At 46.3% G+C, this 20,615-nt stretch overlaps 1 protein-coding gene across 1 annotated transcript in view; it reads right to left on the bottom strand.

Moving 5' to 3' along the window:
- TRIM71 (tripartite motif containing 71, E3 ubiquitin protein ligase) overlaps window positions 1-20,615 on the bottom strand; it is a gene marked incomplete at its 5' end in the record, with an annotated part of 84,616 nt that overhangs the window by 37,920 nt on the left and 26,081 nt on the right. The window lies entirely within an intron of this gene.

The raw sequence follows: 20,615 nt of genomic DNA, 5'->3' as shown, positions 1-20,615 counted from the left end.
GTCTTGCTCTGGCTGGAGTGCAATGATACGATCTTAACTCATTGCAACCTCTGCCTCCAGCGTTCAAGCGATTCTCCTGCCTCAGCCTCCACAGTAGCTGGGACTACAGCATGTGCCACAACACCTGGCTAATTTTTGAATTTTTAGTAGAGATGGGGTTTCAGCATGTGGGCCAGGCAGGTCTAAAACTCCTGAGCTCAAGCGATCTGCCCGCCTCGGCTTCCCAAAGTGCTGAGATTACAGGCATCAGCCACCACGCCCGGCCCCACGATTTATTTTTAAAAACCCTTTTCAAGTTAGTGTTTGTAGCCTCTACTCCGAAAGTAGGAAACCTAGCCCTGCAGACACCTCTACAAATGTCAAAGGGGCACAGACCAGGCGTGCAGAGCCCAGGCCGGGCAGCTTGCTTTAGGAGCTTCTGAGATGGAAGCTACCCGTCTGTCCCCCACACAGGGAGTAACCTGAGGCAGGTGGGCCCCACGGCTGTGATCCAGGCAGTTACTGGGCAGGTAAGAGTCCTCCCACCTCCCCAGGAGAAACCCCAAACTGTAGAGAGCAATGGTGATTTTCTCTTACCAACCATCAATAATCTAGAGGGTCCTGGGTAGAGCAATGAGGAGAGTAGGGCAACTGAAATGAGGCATAAAAGGCAAAATACACCTCAAATTTCAAGGCCTTTTTAAAGGAAGGTGTTGAGGGATCAGACGTGATGGCTCACTCCTGTAATCCCAGCACTTTGGGAGTCCAAGGCGGGTGGATCACCTGAGGTCAGGAGTTCGAGACCAGCCTGATCACAGTGAAACCCCGTCTCTACTAAAAATACAAAATATAGCTGGGCGTGGTGGTGGGCACCTGTAATCCCAACTACTTGGGAGGCTAAGGCAGGAGAATCACTTCAACCCGGAAGCAGAGGCTGCAGTGAGCTGCGATCGTGCCATTGCACTCCAGTCTGGGCAACAAGAGTGAGACTCCATTGAGGAGGGAAGGGGAGGGGAGGGGAGGGGAGGGAAAAGGGGAGAGAGGAGGGGAGGGGAGGGGAGGGGAGGAAGAGAAAGCTCAACAAAGGGTGGGCCAAAAGGCCTAGGCAAAGCAGAAGAAACTGGCCCAACAGGGAACAGAACTGGGTGGCAGGAAAGCTGGATTCTAAGTCTTAGGTGGTGTGACCTGAGGAAGAAGGGCCCACCCCGTGCAGGAATCACATGGGGATCAACCCACCCACTGTTATCAGTTCAGCTGCCAAACCAGGAACCATGTTACTGGGCTCCACTAAGGCCAGAAATAAAGTCCCAGTCCCTTGGCTTCCCCGACACCCTCTTCCCACCAGTGTACACAGTCCACTCCAAAGAAGCAGTCATTACAGCAGGATGTAAGCAAAGACCAAGTGAAATGACCCCTGGAAAGCCAGGGAACCCAGGCCCCCAGGCCAGCAGCATTCCAGGCAGGGAAATGTCAACTAAATGGTAATGAGATACAATCAGAAAAAAGACCAACATTTGGGGACACTGTACGTAAAACCACTGGAATCAAACCCCTCTTCAGAACCCCAAAGTTGGCCAGGCACAGTGGCTCATGCCTGTAATCTCAACACTTTGGGAGGCCTAGCCTTAGGAGTTCAAGACCAGCCTAGCCAACATGGTGAATACAAACGTCTTTACTAAAAATACAAAATTAGCCAGACATATTGTTGTGCACCTGTAATCCCAGCTTTTTGGGAGGCAGGAGAATAGCTGAATCCAGGAGACAGAGGTTGCAGTGAGCCGACATCATACCACTGCACACCACCCAGGCAACAGAGCGAGACACTGTCTCCAAAAGAAAAAAGAAAATCTTAAAATTGCGGTACCACTCATCGTGTTTTTCCTCTTTTAGCAAATGATGGTAATGAAAAATAATTTCAAGTCTCAGATGTGAACATTTCTCAGAAATCCTACCTCATTCCAACAAATGAAGCTTGTTGGATGCTGTTCAACAGAACTTGTGAAATAGGCACCCACTGCCCAGATTCAGCAGGTCACGGAGCCAAGAGAACCCCCACACTTCTGCCCTATAAAGGCGATGAGGGGCAGAACTTGACCATGCACTCCGTCAAATAAGCAAGGGTAAACTTCACAAAGATGGGAGAAGCCAGACCTGCTATGATGGGAAAAAGAAATTTCCCAAGCTCTTAGCTGGTGAAACAATCAGGTGATATCAGTTACATAATCGAAGTTTTCAGGAGGCTTTTCTAAGCCCCCAAAGTAGTCTTTACTTGGGTCCTGAAATTCCTGTCTTGCTCCATCTGGCCCTGAAAAAGTCATCTTTACTTCTTTACTTTGTCTATCACCTAAAGTCAGGAAAAGGTGATACACATGGCACAAGAAATCTAAATATATGGCTCTGTCCTTCCCCCAAATTGTTCTGAGGCCCTATGTGGCTTTTCCTTAGTCTTTCCACAATACTCATCCCACTGCATCTAAAACTCTTCCCCAAGAAGAGGTGGCCAGGGAGGCTCGGGCTGTTTAGCTGAGCCTCCTGGCTCTCCCAGAACTTCCTCCTGGGCCTCCAACTCCATCTGTTTTAGAGACAGCTCTTAAAGTTGGTCTGTACTCAGACTCAGAGACTATGAGGCCACAGTATCCTGGCCTCATAGTCAAGTGTGCTGTGCTCACTGCTAATTTTTAAACTGTTTACATCGCATTTAAGACCGCGCTAAAAGCCTTGAAGGAAAAAACAACTTGAGAAGCTTCTAGTCCCTAGAGGTGTTGGTCAGTCTGGACAGGTTTGCTCATGATGTCTAGGCTTAATTTTTTTTTTTAAGGCTAATTGTTAACAGCACTCCCTTCACGCTCAGACATGGCCTGATTTGGAAAATATACCCCTGATAGAGAGGATCAGTAAGACAAATGAGGAATTACCAAAATACAGCTGACCCTTGAACAACATGGGTTTGAAATACAAGGGTCCACTTATACATGGATTTTCTTCTAGCTCTGCCACCGCTAAGACAGTAAGACTAAACCCTTCTCTCTCTCTAACTCCTCAGCCTACTCAATATGAAGATAAGCAGGATGAAGACCTCTATAATGATCTACTTCCACTTAAATAGTAAATACTTTTTCTTCTTCTTTTAGTGTCCTCCCTCCTCCCGGCCCCAAGACTAAGTCTCGCTCTACCACCCAGGCTGGAGTGCAGTGGCATGATCTCAGCTTCATGCAACCTCCGTCCCCTGGGTTCAAGCAGGTCACGGAGCCAAGAGAACCCCCACACTTCTGCCCTATAAAGGCGATGAGGGGCAGAACTTGACCATGTGTCTCAGCCTCTAGAGTAGCTGGGATCACAGGCGCCCACCACCATGTCTGGCTAATTTTTGTGTTTTTAGTACAGACAGGTTTTCTCCATGTTGGCCAGGCTGGTCTTGAACTCCTGACCTCAAGTGATCTGCCTGCTTTGGCCTCCCAAAGCGCTGGGATTACAGTCATGAGCCACCGCACCTGGCCGTTATTAATTTTCTTAGTAACATTATTTTCGAGCTCACTTTATTGAAGAATACAGCAGCATATAATACATGTAACATACAAATAATACACACATGTTAATTGACTTATTATCTGTAAGAATTCTAATCAACAGCATACTATAAAGTTTTGGGGGAGTCTACATACAAATTTGACTGCACAGGGGGTCAGCACCCCTAACCCCCCACATTGTTCAAGAGTGAATTGCACATGAGGCCAGTTAGAGAAAAATTGCTAAAAATGGCTAGAAATTTTGCACAAAATGACTCCATTCAACAAGAGCTTCAACCACTGTCTAGGAGACACTGCAGTAGCATGCCCGTGGGATAAGCAGGTAAATCAGAAATAGCTTCTCAAGGAGAATGGGACAGACCCAGGAGGACTGAGGTGGAAGATTTACAAATCTGTCAGTTAAAAGAACAGCTTGAGCAAAGAAGCACGCTATTCCTGGCCAAACTGTAGAACTCAAAGTAAAACAGAGGGAATAGGGGACCCAGTGAAAGCTCCTGAAGAGAAGTGTGTATGTGATAGCTGGGTGACCTTGAGGGGCCAGCGGTTAGCGATCGTTCCAGCCACGTGGAAAGAGGCCAGGACACAACTTTGGGTAACCTTGTGTTGAGGAGTCAGAAACCCCAGGTTCAAATGTTGAGTGGTCCTTCTCCAGCAATTTTGAATAAGTTGGCTCACTGAGCTCTGTTTTCACCCATAAATGGGGATACTACATTCCCTCTTGGGGTGGTGGTAGAGAATTCATCCGAGGACCGTACATGAAACCCAAAAACGTCCGTGGCAGTTCCAACAGAAAGAAAAGGCGTGGGTATGAGCCCAGAAGGGTTCCGGCCTGGTAAGCGGCAAGGCAAGTTAAATCACAGTGTTTGCAAAGCAGGACTGACAATGAGCCAAGGCGGCACTCCTGCCCCAGGTTCTCTGGGTTACTGTGCTCGCTGAAAAGAAGGTTGAGAGATTTCATAAATAAGAGTGGGAGAAAGCATGCTGAATGATGACCTCTGACCCTACGTGTCCCAAATTCCTCTGCAGGAGGCCAGTGACTCCACTCTTATTCATGTCCAGTCAAAACAGCCTTTCTCCCCTTCCACCTTCCACCAACAGAGGTCCTATTTTTAACATCCGGTACATTTCGTTATTGCCTCATGCTTGGCACTATGATGTCCTTGCCCTCAAAGTGCTAACAGTCTAATAGAAGGGACAACTGAATTAAGTCCAGCTGAGATGTAATCTCCTAGAACTTCCTGGAGGAGAAGTCAAGTCTTAAAAGTGCAAGTAGGGATGGGGGGTGTGAGGGGGCGGTAGTAGTGAAAGTTCCAGGTAAAGAAAACTATCGGAGAAAGCAGGTACCTCACAACCCTTTTCAATCCCTGAAAATGTGTATCTAATCACTTGTATACCACCTGCCCATTCGAATTTAAGTGCAGTAGTTCCCTCTTATCCTTGGGGGATACATCCAAGACCCCCAGTGGATGCCTGAAAGCACTGATAGTACCAAACCCTACATATACTATGTTTTTCATTATACATATATATTTATGATAAAAGGTAAGAGTAACAACAACCAATATTAAAAGAGAACAATTGTAACAATGTATTGTGTAACAATATACTGTGTTATATGAATGTGGTATCTCTCTCTCAAAATATCGTGTGCTGCACTCAGCTATTTTCCAACTGTGGCTGACTGTGGGTAAGGGAGATCACTGTACAACGAAGGCTGGAACTGACTTTTCCCTCTTGTTCACTGCTTCATTCCAAGCATCTAAGTGTCTGGCACATGGATGCTCAATACACATTTGAACAAACAGAAAGGAGGAAATAACCGCTTATGCAATAGCTCTACTTAAGTGGGTGGTTAGCACTGTATCCCACCAGCATCCAACTGTGGCCAGAAAATGATCATCATAACACCATTCTCATCTATTAAAGAACAGAAAACAGCTTTGTGAGGAGTTGGGGCTGAGGGCGAGAAAGATTTAGCCAGATGATGCCGCCTTGTTTCCTCCTTGAGTAAGGCCTAGGGAATGAAGAGGATATTCAAACTAAGGCTCCTTCCTAGCTCTGCCCACAGCTAATCCCATCAAAATTTCATTCATGGATTCCATTCCAGAGCTTTGGTCAGGTGGGTAGCCACAGAGAGTCAGAGGAAAACTCAAGGTTTCCATGAGCTGGTCACAACCTCTCACAGCCTAAACAGCCTAAGCAATGTCCAGAAGCATCTTTCCATGTATATGTCCACGAATGAGGTGCCTCTCCAGAAATAACCATCTTTGAGAACGTGCTAGGGAACAAAACTATTACAATGGGAATGTAGGCCAGGCGCGCAGTGGCTTACATGTGTAATCCCAGCACTTTGGGAAGCCGAGGTGAGCAGATCACTTGAGTCAAGGAGTTTGAGACCACCCTGGCCAACATAGCGAGACCTCTGAGTCTCTACAAAAACTAAAAAAATCAGCCAGGCATGGTGACACATGCCTATCATTCCAGATACTTGCGAGGCTCAGGCATGAGAATTACTTGAATCCAGGAGGCAGAGGTTGCTGTGAGCCAAGATGGCCCAAAGGGGCCAACACCAAGGCTTTTCTTTCCTTTCTTTTTTTTTTTTTTTTTTTTTTGTAGAGACAGGGTCTTGCTCTGTCACCCAGGCTGGAGTGCAGTGGTGTGGTCTGAACTCACTGCAACCTCCACCTATTGAGTTCAAACAATTCTCCTGCCTCAGCCTCCTGAGTAGTTGGGACTACAGACACACGCTTTGCCCGGGTAATTTTTGTATTCTTAGTCAAGATGGGGTTTCACTCTGTTGGTCAGACTGGTCTTGAACTCCTGGTCTCAAAAGTGATCCACCTGCCTTGGCCTCCCAAAGTGCTGGGATTACAGGCGTGAGCCACCACACCTGGCCTCCCACAAACTTTTGACAAAACCAAACCCCAGACTTGACAAACTCACCAACGGCTCAACATTATCTCAGCACAAAATTTTAACTTCCATTTCTCCTCAGGAAAAATGGTGTCCCTTCTCGTAAGAACACTTACAAGTTACAAGACAATCTTTAGATGTTCACCCAGGCAGGAATGAAGCACTTCCTTAAAAATAAATGATTTATAGTACCACATGAGACTGGAAGTAAACTAAATGCCCATTAATAGACTACTAGTTAATAATTGTTAAATAAATTGACTCCAGGGCAACCATTTTTTTAAAAATGGGATATTCTGGCCAGGTATGTTACTATCTGTGAAAAAGAAGAAAAATAGGTAAAAGTATTCCTTGATAACCAAATCTATAGTGAGAGAGTACAGTTCAGAGGGATAGCATACAGGACAGATGCCCCAAGATGTGGGTAGCTGGCATCTCCCACAGGCCCCATCTGAGCAGAGCCTGGATTGGAGTTCAGTGTTGGTGCTGACTTAGGCACACATTCTTTGTATGTCATAGAACAAAATTTCATACTTTTTTTTTTTTTTTTTGAGACGGAGTCTTGCTCTGTCACCCAGGCTGGAGAGAAGTGGCTGGATCTCAGCTCACTGCAAGCTCCGCCTCCCGGGTTTACCCCACTCTCCTGCCTCAGCCTCCTGAGTAGCTGGGACTACAGGTGCCCGCCACCACGCCCGGCTAATTTTTTTGTATTTTTTTTTTTAGTAGAGATGGGGTTTCACCGTGTTAGCCAGGATGGTCTCGATCTCCTGACCTCGTGATCTGCCCGTCTTGGCCTCCCAAAGTGCTGGGATTACAGACGTGAGCCACCGCGCCCGGCCCATACTTTTTATTCACACCAAACTGGGGTGTGTGTAGCTACTTAGAACTTAATTGCAAATACCTTTTGCTGTTCTCTTCATGTTCCTGAAATATTTGCCAAGACAAAGCTACAAAGCTGCATGTTTCATTACTGCTTATACTAAATAAATACCCAAGGGGTTTTTTTGGTTTGTTTTTGTTTCTGTTTTTTTAAAGACGGTATACGAATACAAACCTTCCTCTACCCAGTTAGGGTTCTGTAATCCTCAGGCAGAGGCAATTCTACCTGTGTGCCACCAACCACTGCTTAATTCATCTGCTTTCTTTTTTTCATTACTTCCAAACTCAAGAACCCTCAATGGTTCCCTATCCCTCCAGGTCGAGAATAAATGCCTGTTGGGTTTAACAAGCCTGACTTTAACAGCACATCCCTATAGCTCCCTAAAATGAGCCTAGCACAAGGAGACCTCTCTGGCAAAATGTTCTTGTCTTGCTTTGGGTCGTCTGTAAGTTCTCACATCTGAGAGCCCCACTCTCCTATCACTGCATTTGTTTGAACCACTGCTTTTGCTTCCCAATACTTCACATGTCTACACAACACCCTCAGGCATCAACCCAGTAGTGGACATATGGAGAAGTTGGAGAGACCTAATTATCTACCTCCCAACCCCCACCCTCCCTCTGGTCAGAGAGAAGGAACACAGCCCTCAATGTCCTTCTCCAGGATGTGCCTCCGGGGCTCCAGTTTAGGCCGTGACACTGTCCCTGTCCCCAATTTCATTCATAGCCCCACAATCCAAAAGGCTACCCCCAGGGAATCTGTAGCCACTTTGGTCCAAGGTCGAGGACCGGCCATAAAACAGCCTGGTCCAAGCTGCAGCAGGTCCAATACAGAGCTTTGTTCCCACAGGACCCTCTCCCTGGGCACGCTCCAGAGGGTCTCCGTACGTGCAAGTGGGAAGTTAAGAGAAAATTCCTTTCCTGCCCACCCGGCAAAAGAAAGCTGTTGCTATGCCTAAGTGATAAAATCAGCTTTCCTTTCTCTCTTTTGCAATTTTGATACTCTTCAGACCTCTGTTTTGCCACCCTGAAATTTAAGTTTGAAATAATTACGTTTCCCAAGATTAACGTCACACAGAGTAGAACTGCCCCACCTCTTTCAAAGTTGCCAGTTATAGCAGGGCGTGGTGGCTCAAACCTGTAAACCCAGCACTTTGGGAGGCCCAGGCAGGCAGACCACCTGAGATCAGGAGTTCGAGACCAGCCTGGCCAACATGGTGAAACCCCATCTCTACTAAAAATACAACAATTAGCCAGGCATAGTGGTGGGTACCTGTAATCCCAGCTACTCGGGAGGCTGAGGCAGGAGAACTGCTTGAACCTGGGAGGCGAAAGCAGCAGTGAGCTGAGATCGCACCGCTGCACTCCAGCCTGGGCAACAGAGCAAGACTCTGTCTCAAAACAAAACAAAAACAAAAAAACAAAGTTTCCAGTTTGCCAATTCTCTTTTATTAATCAAAGGTGAGGACAACACTATGTCTTCAAAGAACTTTATATTTAGCTGGGTGGATTCAGTTAAGGAGGGAAATACACCAAAATCAATCAGTCAGTTCTGCATACCCTCCTTATTGACTTGGCCATTTGTTCACTGTATTCTACTCTATTACCAATTGTATTCAATTATTTTACGAATTGTAGCCTGAAATTCAAATTTCACCATCTACTTAGAAATTTTCTGAAAAGTGCGAGTGAGGAAGAAATTGAGATGTAAGGCTTATGAAAAAGAACAAACTTTTCCCCACAGCCTAAGAAACACAAGGCTTTAAAATGTGTAAGCTGAACCAGTAACATTTCCATAGTCAAGGAGCTTTCTAAAAGGCTTGACAGAATCATAAGAAAACAAAACAGGAAAGTGGAGAGGCTTGTTTTGAAAAATAATGATTTGTTTTTCATTTTGTGTATTGTGATAGAGAATACCTTTTCTATTTAAACCCCTCCCCCACCTGCACCTCAGGATGTCTAATTAGAATGAGGTGGGTGGTGGGGGTGGAGAATGACTTGAGATTTCGGGATCTGATCAATGCAACATGTTAGGGGCAGAGCACAAGGTCAAAAGGAAATGATTAATCCCACAAGAGAAACAGGCGGATGGGGCAGGGAATGGTCCCCCTACAAAACCCTCACTAACAAGCCAGTCAAGATACCTTGCTTAGCAGCGTTCTCTCCATCCTGCACTCAGCATTTCAGCTTAAAATTCAAAGAACGTTCGTCTGCACAAGCTAGTCTTCCTTAAAGGTTATTTTTATTTGCTGATTATGTTCCAGTGGTTGCCAAAGAAGGTCCAGAATTAAGCAGGAGAGAGAATGACTCTAGTCATTAGGATGACTAAGACATTCTACGACAATTTGACAATTTCCATTCCTGGCCGGAGCCACGCCGATCATTAATGGAGGAGGGAGTATTTTGGGCCTATTTAAAAGCAGTTACCAGTCAAGACATACAATATCCCTTTGAAATACTATGACATCAACACTCTGAAAGTACATAAATAGGTCAAACATAAGAGGAGGGGGAAGGGAAATGCCTTTTGCGAAAATCCTTTGAGAAACAATTTCCTCTTAGCTTTTCACCCTCCCTAACACTTGCTTTTAGAGAATTGCACACAAAAAATCTGTATTCCCAATTAACGATGCAAACTTCACCCGCTAATCACCACATCCTCCTACAGAAAACCCTAGATTTGCCACAGGATTAGTATTTTAAACTCAGAAATACTTCAACACCTTTCTGTCCCATTACCTGCCTTTGGAAAAGAGGCACGGAACGGAGGCAGACTGGAAGGAAGGCTTTACCACAACGAACCTCCATGCCACAGGGCCTAAATTCTGAAACCACCCGGATGTGTGGGGGTTTGTTTCGTTTTTGGAAATACATAACAACAGATTACTATTTTGCTTTGAAAGACACTGAAGACATACCCCAAGAACACTTTGAGCCACACAAGCTTAGGAGCCAGATGGGAGCTACCTTCAATTTGTGTGCACAACTGTGACAATCTCAGGGCCTGGTAACCCCTCAATTAGTGTGCAAAATTTTGAGTGTGCAGTTCCTTCTGGAGAGAAAGTACACAGGTCAGATTCTTAAAGGGGTTCTTGACAAAAAAGTTAAGAATCCATAACCAATGCACCCAACTCTTACCCCACCAGTCAAAAAAAGTAGAAGGGGAAGGAGGCCTGTTTACCTAGTAAAACAGCCACAGCTTAATTAAGAAATAAACATTAGAATTCCAGGCCCTAGGCCAGGCTCACGCCTGTAATCCCACCATTTTGGGAGGCTGAGGCGGGTGGATCACTTGAGTCAAGGAGTTCGAGACCAGCCTGGCCAACACGGCAAAACCCCATCTCTACTAAAAATACAAAAATTAGCTGGACGTGGTGGCGCACGCCTATAATCCCAGCTACTGGGGAAGCTGAGGCAGGAGAATTGCTTGAAGCCGGGAAGCGGAGGTTGCAGTGAGCTCGGACCGCACCATTACATTCCAGCCTGGGTAACAGAGTAAGGCTCTGTCTCAAAAGAAGAAGAAGAAGAAAAAAAAACTCCAGGCCCTATGCAGGATCCTTCCTCTAACCACACTGTTTAAAAATTGGTCCTGGGGGAAACTGCAGTACTGGGGTTTCTCATCTAAGGCAGGTAAATGAACTCGCTCTGCCTTCACCATGAAATGATGTTTAACTACCAAGAAGTAGTTTCACAAGACTGTGTTCCTTCTGTCCTTATCCATCCAAACTGAGGGGCTTATTTTCCAACATGCAGCTTTTTAAATTAAATTGCAGTTATCATGCCCTTAAGTCCTCTGTCCAGTTAGCACACCCAGCTTAAGGCTCCCCTGACTGCCCAGGGCCAGGATCCCATTTTTTCCCATTTCCTAAAATAAGAGTGTTTGAAAAAATTTAAGTATCATCTTAACCTCTCTCCAACCCTAGACTCCCAGAGTTTCAGGGAACTCACTGAATAGGGGTGAGGAATTGGGGTTTAGGGGCTTAGGGATGTGTCTGGCAGGGCTCTGAAATCCAGACGTTTCCACTCCATGACACTACCACATGAAAGCGCAGCTTTCTGGTTTTCCTGTCACCTCAAGTCTCAGCTAACCAAGGTGATTCCCACCATCCCCAGATTCCACTGGGTCTATGGCCTGGCCACTGTCCCAGGTTTCGTTTAGCTGGCCAGGGCTGGTGTTTAAGGGGCAAAGATGAAGAGGCATCAGGCATTTTAAAACTGCCTGGGGCAAGGGAAAAATAACCTCAGGATCCTAATCACAGATAAAACTAGGTATATTTTTGAGCCTCATTTCCCAAAAAGAACCATTAAAAAAAACAGTATTAAGAAATATGAGATAAAGAGATAGCAAAGAATTAGCAAAGACAATCCCCTTATTTCTTTGGAGGGAACCTTCCACAACAGCTTCATGCCCTGATGACTCAGGCCCCCACCCCTCCAGGGAAGAGGGGTGGTTATCAGGGAAAGAAGTGACAAGACCAGCTGACTTCTGCAGACAAGATAAGAGTTTATGGGCCAGACCTTGCAGAACTCCTTTGGCAGGATTCCTCTGACCTGTAGAACTAAGAGGGCAGAAAGAAACGCACACTACCCTGGGGTGCACAACTGTCGAAACTCACCATCTATTCAGATCTGTGCATTTCGTCAGCGCACAGGATACCATTAAGTGTCTACCTATCATCTCTATTTAACAAATTAAAAATCTAAGGCAAAGAGATTAACTCACACGAGGTCACACAGTATTAAGTGGCTCTTTGCCACGCTTGTATAAAGTCCAGCCGTCTCTCGTTATCTGTGGAAGACTGGGTGTCCAGGACCCCCTTGGATACCAAAATTCAAGGATGCTCAAGTTCCTTATATAAATGGTGTAGTATTTGCATATAACCCATGAACATGCTCCCATATACTTCAAATCATTTCTAGATTGGTTATGAATACCTACTACAATGTAAATACTATGTCAATAACTATAATGTATTTGATTTTTTATTGCCTTATTTCTAATATTTTCAATCCACAGTTGGTTGAGCCCATAAATATACAAAACATTACCAGTCCCAAAGCAAAACAAAAAAACAGAGCGCCATATTGAGAGCCAGCTAAGCCAAGACTCAGAGGCAAATGTGGGAGGAAGCCGACTCCAGGCGAATCTCTGGTTGTCAGCACAATCATTTGTCACATATGGAAGGGGCTGCATTTAACTGAGCACAAAGCTAAGCTCAAAACAGATAGTCAATATGTACTTGCCAAATGTAAGGATACAGTAAGTCAGGCACTGGTGATGCTTCCCTGTATCAACTCACTTAAAATGCACAACCTTAGAGTTAGTACAGACATTATGGAGAGGGGTATGGAGGTTCCTCAGAAAGTTAAAAACAGAACTAACCTGGCCGGGCGCGGTGGCTCACACGGCTCACACCTGTAATCCCAGCACTTTGGGAGGCCAAGGTAGGTAGGTGTATTACGAGGTCAGGAGTTCAAGACCAGCCTGGCCAATACGGTGAAACCCCGTCTCTACTAAAAATTCAAAAATTAGGCCAGCTGCGGTGGCTCATGTCGGTAATCCCAGCACTTTGGGAGGCCGAGACGGGTGATCACCTTAAGTCGAGAGTTTGAGACCAGCCTGACCAACGTGGAGAAACCTCGTCTCTACTAAAAATACAAAATCACCGAGGTGTGGTGGCGCATGCCTGTAATCCCAGCTACTCGGGAGGTGGAGGCAGGAGAATCACCTGAATCCAGGAGGCGGAGGTTGCGGTGACATCGCGCCATGGCACTCCAGCCTGGGCAACAAGAGCAAAACTCAGTCTCCCAAAAAAAATAAATAAATAAAAATTCAGCCGGGCCTGGTGGCGTGAGCCTGTAGTCCCAGCTGCTCCAGAGCATAAGGCAGGAGAATCGCTTGAACCAGGGAGGTAGAAGTTGCAGAGATCGTGTCACTGCACTCCAGCCTGGGTGACAGAGCGAGACTTTATCTCAAACAAAACAAAACAAAACAAAACAAAAACTACCACATGATCCAGCAATCTCACTTCTGGGTATATACCCCAAATAACTGAAATCAGTATGTCTAAGAGCTATCTGTCCTCTCATTCACTGCAGCACTGTTCACAAGACAGTAAAATGTGCCATATACGCATGGGTAAATACTATTCAGCCTTTAAAAGGAAGGAAATCCTGTCATTTGCAATAACTGGGATGAAACTGGAGGTTATTATGCTAAGTGAAACAAGCCAGGCACAGAAAGACAGACACCACATGATGTCACTAAAAAAGCTGATCTCATAGAAGTAGAGAGTAGAGAACTAAAGGAGAAGTAGAGAGTAGAATACCAGAGGCTAGGAGCGGGGTGGGGATGGGGGTGGGCATAGGGGAGGGGCAAGGGGAGATATGGTTAAAGGGTACACACAAAGTTCAGTTAGACAGGAAGACTTACGTGTTCAAGAGCTAGTGTTCAAGAGCTAATGCACGGCATGGTGACCACAGTTAATGATGTATTGAGAACAGATTTTAAACATTTTAAATAATATTATCACAAAAAACCTAAGTATCTGAGATAATTACCTTAAAATAATCATTCCACAATGTATGTATATACCAAATATCACATTGTACCCTCTAAATATATATAATTATTATACCAATTTAAAAATAAGAAGTGGCTTACCAAGTTAGTTTCCCACCCAAAAACACAATAAATAAATGTACAAGCTAGTGAGCCATAATCTCCAACTCCATTTTTTAAAAAATGATGCAAACTGTTGGGCGGATCACCTAAGGTCAGGAGTTCGAGATCAGCCTGGCCAACATGACGAAACCCCGTCTCTACTAAAAATACAAAAATTAGCCAGGCATGGTGGCAGGTGCCTGTAATCCCAGCTACTCAGGGGGCTGAGACAGGAGAATCGCTTGAACCTGGGAGGCAGAGGTTGCAGTAAGCTGAGATCACACCACTGCACTCCAGCCTGGGTGACAGAGAGACTCTGTTTCAAAAAAAAAAAAAAAAAAAAAAGGATCCAAACTGAAACTTTGCCCAGGTCGCATGGCAATTTGACCCAGTAACCTCATGTAAGATCCCAAGGCCTTTTGTTCTCTCAGAGCATATTGTCATTAACAATACATACAACTGGCTTATAATATCATATGATCTCATTTACCTAGTGACCACCGAGTTTAACAAAGGTTTGTACCTGTGAGTAACCCCAAAATCAAGACTCCCTGCAAACCCGCTAGAGGGAAGGAGGGCTGCCAAGCGAGGTGGCAGTAAGACTGTTCATGGTGTGGTGGCAGGAGCTGCTTAGCCAGATGAGGGACACTGGGGACTCCTGAATATACTAAACACCTGCATTCTTTTTCATCCTTTTTGCCCTGGCTCCTGGGGATTCCTACATCTTTGCAAGCCTTCTGTGGGTCTGAGCCACGTGTCTCCCACATTTTCACCCAATTAACCCTGGGAGTGAAATGGAAGCCGTGGCATGGTCTGGGAGACACGGCCACAGACATTTCAGCTCTGTCTGAAAATTGCTGTACTCCCCACTCCCCTCCATGGCACAGCACCAGCTGTTTTTATACAATCCAGACAGGTACCTGGAAAGCCTCCAGGTGGCTCCCGTTCAGCTCCATTTAGAGAGAGAACAGAGATGCCAACTAGAGGTGAAAGCAGAAGGGAAAACCTGGCAAGGCCCTCAAGATGCACAGCCTCACCCCAAGAGCAGCTCCATCACCTAGTTCTAAGCTGCCCTTGCTTGTGTCGAAGGCAGAGTCGCACATGAAACAACTTCAGGGAGTTTAGCTCAAATTCAGTCCAAAAACTCATTGTCTTCACTATCTTGTCTTAAATTGAATTTCCATCCCAATGTCATTAAAATTGGGGAACTCTGGAAGTATGGAATGGCTTCTCAGAAATATAATGTCCCCATTGGCTATCTTTTCAAGGTGGCTCAGGAGAGGAACGGCTAAAAGTTGATTTAATATTCTAGGAATTGTTACGTCTTAAAGTTGGTTAACCTACTTCATCAGCTAAGTTAAAGCTTCATTATTATCAAGGGCTGCTTAAACCCACCAGGGCATCTGATAATAATATAGGTCTACCAACTTTTTTTTTTTTTTTTTTTGAGACAGAGTCTCGCTGTGCTCCCAGGCTGGAGTGCAGTGGCGTGATCTCGGCTCACTGCAAGCTCCGCCTCCCGGGTTCACGCCATTCTCCCGCCTCAGCCTCCCAAGTAGCTGAGACTACAGGCGCCCGCCACCACGCCCGGCTAGTTTTTTGTATTTTAGTAAAGACGGGGTTTCACCATGTTAGCCAGGATAGTCTCGATCTCCTGACCTCGTGATCCACCCGCCTCGGCCTCCCAAAGTGCTGGGATTACAGGCTTGAGCCACCGCGCCCGGCCAAGGTCTACCAACTTACAATTCAGGAGACATCATGTAAAATTAAATAGAAAAGTTATGATTGGCCAGGCATGGTGGATCACTGGTGAGATGCTAGGCATGGTGGAGAGTGCCTGTACTCCTAGCTATGCCAGAGGCTGAAGCAGGATTGCTTGAGCCTGAGACGCTGAGGCTCCAGTGAGCTGTGATCATGCCACTGCACTCCAGCCTAAGTGACAAGCTGAGACCCAGTCTCAAGGAAAGGGAATAAAAGTAAAGTTATGACTGACAATTGGGTAAAATGCCAATTCACAAAACAACAGTGTGCTGGGAATTCCGTCATGACCTAAAGTCCCCTCCTTCCTTCTAGGGCAACATTTAAATCTGTTTCTCAAAGGGGCCACCAGCATTAGAATCCCCTGAGGTACTTGTTAAAGATGCAAATTTGAGCCCCACCCCAGTTTCAGAGAATCAGAATCTCCACGGGGTAGGGAGCCCCAGGGCTAACCAACTCCCAGGTCATTGTTAACCAGGGAAGGGCTGATTTACGCAACCACACAAAATAACCACGACACAGCCAGAAAGCATGGGTAAGCACATAGTAGGCAGTCACCACAAATGATTTCCCGTAAAATACTTCGGCTCTCATCGTTTTTAGGACACTTATTTTTTCTGTATTTCACATTAAGACATCTTGAGATTCTAACCAGAAAAAAGTGCATTATCTGGAGTTATTTGCATAACATTAAATCCAGCAGGATTTATGGAGCTCCTCCACAAAGGCAGGGTGGGCGGGCAGGGCCCAGATTAACCCTTGCCCACACCCTGGCTGCTTTCTGGGCCGGCTCTGCACCTTCCCAAAAAGCAGCACGACAGGAAAGGAGCTCAGGGAGGTTCCCTCAGCTAATGGCCCTTGGGCGAAGACTCCTCCAGAATGTTACTTGTCCTTGGCTGGGCTGGAACAGAAAACCCAGCGGGTAACGGGATAAGCACGCAGGCGGGCATTAAGCCTGCTTCCCGGGGAAGATTAAACACAGTTAATTAAAACCCTGCAGAATGGGAGGCACGGGGATTAGTTGGCAGGGAAAGGGAGGGGGACCTGCTAGCAGGAGAGGTGATGCCTGCCCAGATTTCCTTCCCAGAGCTCTTTTGCCACTAATAAAGATTAAATGTGCTAAGCACAACTGGGCCATCCACTCCATTTTCACAGATCCCGGTATCCCTTACTTGAAGGCCCCTGGGTAAGCCTGTCCCAAGAGCTGGGCAAACCAAGAAATAAGCTTACTGGGGAGTTACTGCTATGCCTTAAAACTCTGGTGGATGAAAAAAAAGGATCCTGGGGAGTTGGGGGGAGTGTCCTGAGGTGAAAGCCAGATCAACCCTCAATTACGATTACCTTCACATTTCTCCTACCCCCTGTTACCATGCAGGTCAGATCTTGGGGGGTGAAAGTAACAGGAAGCAGAGGGCTCCCTTGGAGGGTGAGGCCCTGCCCCCTTGGATTTCTCAACAAAAGCATGACTTGACCAATTCCGTCAAACCTAGTCCCAGCCCTCTGGAAGCCCTTGCCCGATCACAACGTTCCAGGCCCATACCCAGCTGGAGGGGCTGTGGCCAACACCCCGATAATCCTACAAACAGTCTCACCCCCACCCTCCAATTACAGAAGACCAAGGGAATCACCATCAAAAAGCATTTATTAAGCACCTAACTGCCTAGAGTCCAAGCAAAGACTCATAGGGGCTTCACCCTGCCCTGAGAGAGGGTCATTTATGACCATTAAGGCCAGAGTAAGGCAGGCTCCCAGAGGCCCATAAAACTCCCAGGGAAGGAAGTGGGGATTAACCACTTCCTCCCACCTCTCAAGAAGGGGTTTCAAGATGTACCAAATTGCAAAATAGAGCGTTCCTGGGTGGGGGTGGGGAGACGGGGATCAGAAGAGCCTACACCTGGCTAAGGCCTGTATAAGGGGACATGAATAACCCTGGGGTTTCTCAAATCACTTTGATTTTTACAGAGGAGAGCTTTGTAGTCCTCACTGCCCAGGCTTCTCTGTGAGGCACATGCTAGCAAGTCTCTGCACCCGCCCCCTGGCACGGGTCTGGACTCTATCCAGGAAGGGACAGAGCATACATGGGGATTACGTGCGTGTTTGACAAGTGCTATGCTGGTACAATGGCTTAATTCTTTTACCTACTCAGCAGTCTGATTTGTTGGATCAAAACCTGTCTATCCTGGACAATTTATAACCCCATCATCTTTCACTCAATTTTTACTGAAATTTATTTCAGGAACTCTCATCCAAATCTAAGAAAAGCAGCTTACAAAGAAGACAAACACAAGCAAGCTCCAGTCAAGAAAGGCGAAGAGCAGCATGCGGATAGGACTTCCTGGATTGAGACCATGAGTTTGGCTCTGAGCTTCCTAGCAGTCAAAGCAAAATGAGCAACACTAAATAATTACGCCATTATCAAACTGTCAGTTTTCAATACGGACAATGTTTTCCCAGCAGTAAATCTAGACAGTGATGGAACTGCAAATTCCCCTTCTGAGCATATGAGGACCAGCACTGAGAGAAGGGAGAACTCCTCCCTTCTCTCCCTGCTGAGCTGTGGGGAAATCCCTGCTGAAATTACAGGGGCAATCTTTATTATGCTAGAGCAAAGCAGGTAGAGACAGTTGCTCAGAAACGAGTGGAGTTGTTCCTAGGTGTATGCCGTGAGTTCAAGAACTGCACCCTGGCTGGGCACCATGGCACATGCCTACAATCCCTTGGCTTTGGGAGGCCAAGGATCACCTGAGTACAGGAGTTTCAGACTAGTCTGGGCAACATGTCAAGACTCCTGTCTCTACAGAAATTTTTTAAATAAAAGTAAATATTAAAATAAATTAAAAAGGAAGCTTCCTGGTTAAGTCCTGGGAATCCAACTTAGGTGAAGTCCCACAAACCTCTTGAAAAAGGAAACAATAAACCTTACAACGCTTCATCAGTAGAGAAGCCTCGTTAAGCCAAAGAATGGGTACAGCACTAAACATATTAACCAATCCCCCGCCTCTGGGACTTTTTCTTTTGGGGCGTAGGGGTTGGGGGTGGGCCTCACTCATTGCCCAGGCTGGAGTACAGTGAAGTACAGTGGCGTAATCTTGGTTCAGGGCACACACCACCACGCCCAGTTAACTTTTGTATTTTTTTGTAGAGACAGGGTTTTGCCATGTTGCCCAGGCTGATCTCCTGAGCTCAAGTGATCCACCCACCTTGGCCTCCCAAAGTGCTGGGATTAGAGGTGTGAGCCACCTCACTAGGTAAAGATACTTAGTATTCTTTACCCAGTTTCCCCTACTGGTAACATCTCCCAAAACAATAGTATAATATCACACTCAGGGTGCTATCAATATAATCAAGGCACACATTTTCCCTGTGCCTGGCTCCCTGGCTTTTTTAAATGAGGAAGGGATAGAATCTTTAGTTTGTGGATAAGATAAAAGCTGGCTCACTTAGACTAGCCCAGAGGTGACTGAGAAGGGAGGCCACCACTCAGGGCCAAACGCATGCCCCCTTGCACCCCCAGCTGAGCCCTGAAAGCTCCCTAGCAGCAGAAACACAAGGCTTCACCAGTGTTAGCCACTTGGGCCAAGGTGATCAACATTCCAGGAGGCAGCCATTCCTGCTGAACAAAGAGCCCAGGGTGGAATTCCTCCTGCCCCAAGCATGTGGGTTGGGGGTGGTATCCAAACAAAACTGGACAGAAGAAAGCAGCCCCAGCAAGGGGCCCTAAGGAAGCCTACCCCCACTGCATGCCCTGTTGGAGGAATGGAGAAAACTCAAGGAAAAGGCTCCAGCACAGATTACAACTGGACCTTATAAACACAGAAGGCAATTTGGGGGCTTTGTCTTAAAACATAATGGAGTAAAGTTCAGGAGAGCAATCTGTATAGGAAACAGGCCAAAACCTCTGAATTTAATCATTAACTTTATCTCGAGGGGCTTTGTATTCATGCCATGTACTGGCTTTTACTGTAACCAGTGCAAACATTTTACTGTCCTTCAAAGCACAGAATGTGGGGCTTGTTGGCCTATTTAAAAGACTGCCTGCATCAACATGAGATGATTCTAGGGAGATTCCAATCAGAGATCCCCAGCAAAAAGGACCTCTGGAAGAGAAGAGGGGTGGGGAACACAGGAATTGGTGAAAGCAAACTTTTCTCCCTCCCTGTGCTGGTGCACTCCTCCACTGACAATACAGTGGGTACATCTTCAAATGAACAGGAGATGAACAACTTCTGTTTTGGAGGAGGCTTGCGGGGGCCTTGGGAAAGACATTTTGAGGCATACTTACAAAACAGCAAGGTTCTCTCTTGCTTTGAAGGGCAGAGGTGGCAAGTTTTTAAACTGCAGCCAGTTTGAATGAACTCTGTAAACATTGGTTGAACATTTGCTTTGTAGATACAGTTCTAATCGCCAGTGGAGTCCTCAGCAAAGTGCTTCCCAATTTTCCCAACACCCAGCTCCTCAAAAGCACCCAGGTCTTTCTTCTGGGACCTGCAAGTGGCTCTTACACCCTCTTCCCCGGGCAGTACCCCCACCCTCAATGCCCGCACCCCACTCTGGCCCAGCAAACTCTGACTTGCCAGCAGATCCACGCATGAGGGAAGAATTAGATATGAGGAACCAATTCCAAACCCTGCTAGTGCCAAGTGATAAGGGACCTTGCCCCCACAAAAAAGTTCAATAATCAATTTGACTTTCTACAGTGAAGACTCAACAATTATGCACGAGGAAACAGCCTAAAGCCTACTGTAAGTTCTGGGGCTTGGGGAATCAGATGTCCCTCCTTGGTAAGATCACGTCTTCCGGGTGCGGTGGCTCACCCCTGTAATCCCAGCACTTTGGGAGGCCAAGGCAGATGGATCACGAGGTCAGGAGTTCGAGACCAGCCTGACCAACATGGC

This window comes from Mandrillus leucophaeus, unplaced genomic scaffold, assembly GCF_000951045.1.
Source record: "Mandrillus leucophaeus isolate KB7577 unplaced genomic scaffold, Mleu.le_1.0 Scaffold646, whole genome shotgun sequence".
Taxonomy (NCBI): Eukaryota; Metazoa; Chordata; class Mammalia; order Primates; family Cercopithecidae; genus Mandrillus; species Mandrillus leucophaeus.
Note: the sequence above shows the minus strand (reverse complement) of the source record. Positions and strands in the feature narration are given on the sequence as shown.